Here is a 7,295-nt window from a genome sequence, read left to right as displayed (position 1 = left end):
TTGCAAAATTATATCTTGTTCTACTTTTATAGTTTCCAATATGTCCAAAAATATTTCAAGCTCGCCAGTGCTTTTTTTCAGAACTTGAAAATTATAACGTGTAGCTTCAAAGAATAGAGGACCCTCTTAAGATATTTATGAACATTGATTCTTTGCGAGGCGCAGGTGATCGATATTAAGTAATGGATAGTCATAACTCAATTGGTCGGTGTAAAGTCAGACCGGAGTAAGTGACAAAATATTGATTTCGAGAAAAACGAGTTTAAAGTTTGAATCGCAGCATCCTTTACAGTATGATTGGAAATTAGTTTTTGCCATAATTCTTGTTTATTATTACATATTTCAAATCTGGCAAACGTCGAATGTAGCTGACGATATTATTTATCCAGTATTATCATCATCTCATTTTTTTTATGTTTTGCGACTTAGTCCGGTCTGATTTAACACCGACCAATTAATCCGTATATAAATTTTCTTAATAACAAAATTTACAATGCGTTGAGGTTCGAGGCGTATTAGCTTTGGTTAAATAAGATTAACTTTTAGACGGCGCCGGTGGTTGAGTGGTAAGCGTGACGCCACTCATTCCAGTTGGTCTGGGTACAATCCCAGCCTAGGTCGTTGAGATTTTTCTGAGGTGTAAAAACATGTGGTCACGTCTTTCTTTCGGTAGGGTGAAGTAAAGCCGTTGGTCACCGGTCCATGAGTTGATGGATCGATATCTAGTCGAAATAGTGGAGTCACATCTTTGGTGTCGGTAATGAAGAAGTAGAACCCAACTTCTATACTAACAAATATCCTCCTCCCATGATACTTGTGGAGTGCACAGTAGTATATACGGCCTCCCGCAAAATCAAGTATCGAACTAACATTCCTTCCCTTTCCCTTCGCGATCTACGCTCGGGCCTGGCCGGCACCGGTATTGATCCGTAAAAAACGATTAGGATTACCAGGAGTTGCACATTGAAAGATGTTTCGCGTTATTATCTGCTGATTCCCTGTGCAACTTCAGCTAGTCCAGATCGATAACGGAGTAGCAGCCAGAGGTGGTCGCACAAGCTCAAGCTGTTAAATAAGATTAACTTTTAATCCGAATTAAAATATGTGATTAGCTCCGACATATGGTTTGAATCAGATGATGCTGTATTCTGGTCTGCTGTATACGCGGTAATGTCCAACAACAAATTAAATTAATGAAAATGAGTAATTTGTATAAAGCAGTGCATTCATTTTCATAACGATATTATTTTCTTTTGTAAAATAGCATTTGATGGCACCACAACAAAGTCATCGAGCATATGGTATGCTCGATGACTTTGTTGTGGTGCCATGATTGTCGTTTTAAACTTTGAATAAAAAATGAAACAAATTGAATTAGCAAAAGACTGGAAAATGAAGTATATTTTTCAATATTAAGAGCCACAGTGCTCAAGGGAGAGCAAGGAGTTGAAGGAAGAAAGTTTTTAGAAAAGCGTGGAAAGGGTCATATGAGCAAGCTTAGAGTTTACCAGCGAGTTAACCCTTTGTCTGCTACCGCAGGAGTCAGGATCTTTTGGCATTAGAAATGCGAATCACCTGAGTCTACGGCATGTTCGGACGAGCGTAAAGTAACTTGTTACTTCATGCTGTCGCTTTTCTAAAAACTTTCTTCCTTCAACTCCTTGCTCGTCCTTCAGTACTATTGCTCTTAATATTGAAAAATATACTTCATTTTCCAGTCCCTTGCTAATTGAATGTCATTAAAAACATAAAAAAAGGAACATTTGACTCACACTCAGTCGTTAATAAAAAAGGAAAAAAAGAATTAAACAATTTTTTCAATCCGGAATATAATATGAACAGCCAACGAGATGGGAAAATATTTATATTTGTTATGAATAAGATGAAGGACCGTAAATCATCATTTTTTCTTTAATATTTAATCAAACTTTGCGAACTCGGTTCTGTAAGGTTAGTTAAAAAGAGAGCAAAGGTTAGGCAAAAGAATTCAACAACAGTTTTTACAGTTTTTCGAAAAACTTTATTCAAATCAGGTAGACGTAAATGTTTGCATTTTCAAAACAAGTACCCATAGATTGAAAACGGCTAAATTTTCATTCGTTGTATTCGGGGTAACTTTGATCAGCAAAATATGTGTATCGAAATAAGAAATAACGCTCCAAATGTTGTGTAAATTGCATATCTGCAGGCGATTGTATGGTCCGATATTGTGTCGTCTCGTAAGAAAACAAAATTGCCAGGAAGGATACGGCCGACTTTTATCGAACTTTTTCAGGAAAGTAGTCGAAATCAAATAGTTAGCAGTAAAAATCTCGGATTTTTTAGATAAATTATTAGACAAGAATATTTACGGTTTCTAAAAAAGTGATTAGTTCAGTTTAAGATGATTGATTTCATTAATATACAAGGAATTGTTTGAACAGATTGAAACGATGCGTGAAAGTTGTATCATTTTCAACTAGAATTTATGTTCGTAAAAGGTACATTAAATGACAAAATAATCGTTGCTGGTAGATGCTGATCATGTTTAGAATATGGTTTATATTTTGTTTCGATGATTTTGTGAGAGGGAATCATCGCACGTTACTGAAAAAAGTCTCATTTGATCAAACTTACCCCGGTGATCAAAGATTCATGTAGTATATTCGTATGTAGATGTACACGATTTAAAAAAAGTTAGCAATCTATATTAGGATCGACAATATGCAGCTTAATGTAAAATCTGTAATTAAGAATTTAATTTGCTGGTGTTGCAACGTTAGTCGTTTTTTAACTCATTTAATTATGCTATTCGGCTTCAAAAAATCATATAGATCGATCTCGGTATACTGTGGAAATGTTGAATTTGCTAAACCATATGTGCAAACTAAGATATTTTACTGATTTATATAGGAACTGTGCAAGGTAGGCCTTGTAAGCCTCCTGTAAGTATACATATGAGCACTCTTTGTCCCATCGCGGATTGGGAGAACGTTTTTAGATGTTCGCTCCGGGTACTCTGAGTCTGAGTTTGAATCGTGGTATCAAGTTGAACAGAAGCTTGTACTCTTCCTCATTAGGAAGTAGGGGAGACCGGGGCTAGTTGGCCGAGTTTTGCTTTCGGAATTTTTGCCCACATTCTGGTTAGACTTAAACGGTTTGCGCTGTCCCAAAGATACAATCCTTGAGCAAATATGTGGATTTTTTCATTCATAAAGCAACATCAAGGAAAAAGTTATTAACAATCGAATGCGGAGGGAAAAATCGGCCAACCAGCCCCAGGGCTGGGATAGGTTGGCCGCATTTGGGAAAATAAGTGAAACATATCAAATGCATCTGTGGAAAACGTTTATTAGTGAGAAAACATCATTTTGCAATATGGAGGTACGAAAAAACTATACTCTTTACTTTATAGTCTTTTTGACTTTTTTATTTAGACTTAGTTTCGGCAGCTTTAGTGAACGTTCTTACAGCTTCTGCCGCTTTCTATTCTGACGCCAGCGTACGCTTACGTTTGCTTTCATTTTTCTCCTGCTCCAATGTTGCTTTTATTAGGGAATTGGCCAAAATCTGAGCCGATCAGCGTTTGCGACCTTGATGCTTTTTCGAATCAGTTTGTGCACTCGCCTTGGGGAGAGGTCTGATGTCTTTAGGCAGATTTACATTTGCAGCGGATTCCATGCTGATAAACGAATTTTGTTCGGGGTTTGATTGATCTGTTACAAATCCTGCCAGGAACTCCTCAGAAGGAGAAATTTCAGGATTGAAAGGGCAATATTGGAATCATCTGTTTTTATCAACAATTTCCAATTTTTTCTCATCTCTCATTTCTATTTGTCAAATTTTCATTTATTTTAATACTTATTTCTCGTATATATTTTTCGTTATAATTAACAATAGTTACATTTACAACTCGGCCAACCAGCCCCGCACAAAATTCGGCCAACCTACCCCAATACATATTTTCGAGAACAATCACGATGCAATGCACTTGGACGCGCTGGTGGGGGAGGAATCCGTGTCATTTCACCCGTGTTCAAATTTGTTAAATTGAAGCTGTCGCAAAGATTGTGGTTTAAAGTAGATCAGTTATCGTCATGAAGGCAATACCATGCCGCACCGTGAGAGCGCAGCAGTACTGCAACAACATTCTACATAAGCTGATTGATTTTTATGAAGATCTAATACACGGTATGGAAAAAACGCTTTTTTCGTTTTCGATTTTTGCCCATTCTCTGTCCAACCTTAAGTCTCCTAAAACTACAGTCGTATCGCATCGAAGGATACGATCGCTGAACGGAGGAGCCATTTAGCACTAAGGGACCATCCATAAATTACGTAACGCTTTTAGGGGGGAGGGGGTACGACAAGTTGTGACATAGGGGGGAGGGGGTGTTAACTCGATTGTTACGTAACATGTTTTCATCGAAGAAAAAAAAATTTCTTGGAATTTGTTACGTAACAGGGGAGGGGGGGTGGAAAAATTTGTGACAATTTGTTACATAGGGGGAGGGGGGAGTCAATTTTGGGCAATTTTTGCGTTACGTAATTTATGAATGGTCCCTAACTAACTGCTTCAAAAATTTTCTTGCTGTAGGCAGAAAAGCAAACAGTAGGCTTTTAATTGGAACCGTAATATTCAGTTTTCAGTGCATCTATTATTAAATAACTGAAACAAAGGAACACTTATGGCATATTCATTTTTGACAGTGCACTACACCGGTGTAGTCGGTGCTACACTCATTCAAACTTGGATGTAATCAGTCTATCTCTTTCTTTGCACTACACCGGTGTAGCACCAAGAAAAAACGAAAACGCCATTAGGGTGTTTGGTGTTCCGTTAAGTGCTGGGAACTCCTAGTATGATGATAATCCTTCATGACTAGGAACTGTTTGCTTTGTTTTTATCACAGTACTGCCAAGAAATATCACGTTTGTAGCCCCGTCGAGGGAAACCTTCTGTTCTGTAGAAGGAAGTTTAGAAGGTAATGTTCCTTTTCCTACAACTTCTAGGCACTCCTGAAGATGTTCCCTCTTGCGTGTCATCAGTGTTGCCCTCGTTACGAGGCAAGAAAGCAAAAGATATTGATAATGATAAAGGAGGTAGCTTTCTTTAACATACTTGGAACGTCCCGTAAGGGAACGTTTTAGCAACGGTTTTAGTATATCCCCACGTATTTCATACGCGGGACATTCCAAGATCTCATGCAGATACTCTGCAAAGTACGGATACTTCAGCATCCCTTCTGCACGAATCATCCGCATTTTCCATAGAAGGTATTATTACTACAGTAGATGTTTATGTGGCCCAGTTGTTTAAAATTAAGGCAGTTCATCACCCGCGGTGCAAATAGAAGAACAGGCAACCGAACTTTATGCAAAAGGATGTAATTAGAAACACGATAGCTCCGGGTACTGTTTGAGTCGGGGAGTCTTAGGAATAGATTCCGCTTTGATCTCTATATTACCATCCTGCGAAGGGGGAACCGTCATCGCACGGGATCAGCAGCCGCGCAGGCGGGAAGGACACAATAAACAATAATAAATAAAAGGCATTTAGTTCTAATCTGGCTTCCAGTGACATACCGATTCAGCCTACAAGCTGGTTATTTTTCAACCCTCACAGACGCGAAAAATACAACGTGAAATATTCACAAAGTTACACTAAAACAACAGTCTTTCATCACGCCGCACAGTAGATACAGAAAACTAGATTAGGATTGTCGCTGGCATCAGTGGTAGGAACATCATTGTTTTGATTCCGGGATATACCTGTCAAATAGGCCAAATAAAAAAAAGCAAAAAAATAATCCTCTACCGTCGTTTCATAGCGACGAATCATTTTTGTTCATTTTAGCCACCAACACAAAATGGCCTTTATTGGCTGATGTATTCTCACTAATTAGAATGCACAAATTATCCAAACCTGTACTGAATTTTGATGAATTTTCATTTCCTTGTGCGGTATATACAAACTCTTTCATTTCATAACAATAACAGTCGAAAATTTACACCGAGAAAATTCGTTATATTGAATATATTGATTTCACACATAATTTTTTGCAATTTGTAGTAGAACATAAAAATTATCTGTCACGCATAGATACCATGTGAAAATTAATGAAATTATAATAGTATGCCACATAGAAATTTGTTCCATAACAGATATCACATCATTTTTCTGTTTGCCTATTGTTTATTCTGCTGTAAATTTTATGCATCGGACATTTTCGGTTCTGAATGCATAAAAATCACAGTAGAATAAACGAGACTGAAATATAAAAGGTAAACTCTGCATTTTACTAATTTGAAGTTCAACTAAACGGTTTGTGGTTACAAGCAGGTCATATTTTTCTGCGTGTACCAAAAGTGCGGACCAAAGACTTTTACTAGAGAGACTTTCGATACCTTGACAGATATATACCGAAAGCAAAACAAACATGTTCCGAGACGAAAACAATGGGAACACCAGCGACAATCCTAATCTAGTGTTCTGTATCTACTCGCCGCACTTATACGATAAGTTCATCCGATCGATTTAAGATCTTCGGTACGAATGACCTTACAAATGTTGGTTACTGTGATATTTCGCAAAAGTTGCGTGAGCGTTTTGACAAAGTCGATTCAGCGTTAAAAATTTAATAACAGTGTGTAAGGGCCAAAAGAAGACAGAAAATTTTGTGCTAACTGTAAAATTACAGGTCAAATTCTGTCCGTTTGATGAATTTCGTGAAACAGCCACCTTAAACTTGTAATTGGCGTTTCCGATAATTTTTTGCAGGAAAAGCTACTGAATGAGAAGAACACTAGTTAAACAACAGTCGAAATATTTGTTGTACATTTTGAGTTGGCTGGGTCACGAGCTCGAATAATCGGTGATCGACAATGCGGTCAAGTAGCTTCGGCAAGGCAACGTTTGGTGTCGAAAGTTTGTAGTTACGTTCGACAGAATGGTTAGCCGTTATAATAACAGGAGTCGTAGCCACAGTGCTGTTTTTAAACAGCAAGGGCGAAGCAGAAGTGGTGAAAGTTAAGCAAGGGCGAAGTAGGAGTGGTGAGTTTCGACGAGTTGGACGGTATGCGGACAAAGAATGCGATTTTTTGCGGAAGTAAGGGTAACTTCAAGCGTATGTGAAGGAGCGGAATTCGGTGAAGTTTGTAGATGATGATGATAAGGAAAAGGATTTGAGCTTTGGCCATGAGAAAATCGGCAAACTTTTCAACCGTTTGATAACTGATTTGGACAAGCCTGGGAGCGATAGCGATTCAAGTGATTTTTTATGTATGAAAGTATCGTCCATGAATAAAATCAGCGA

The sequence above is a fragment of the Topomyia yanbarensis genome, chromosome 3 (assembly GCF_030247195.1).
Source record: "Topomyia yanbarensis strain Yona2022 chromosome 3, ASM3024719v1, whole genome shotgun sequence".
NCBI classification, from domain to species: Eukaryota; Metazoa; Arthropoda; class Insecta; order Diptera; family Culicidae; genus Topomyia; species Topomyia yanbarensis.
This window is presented reverse-complemented; position numbering follows the sequence as displayed.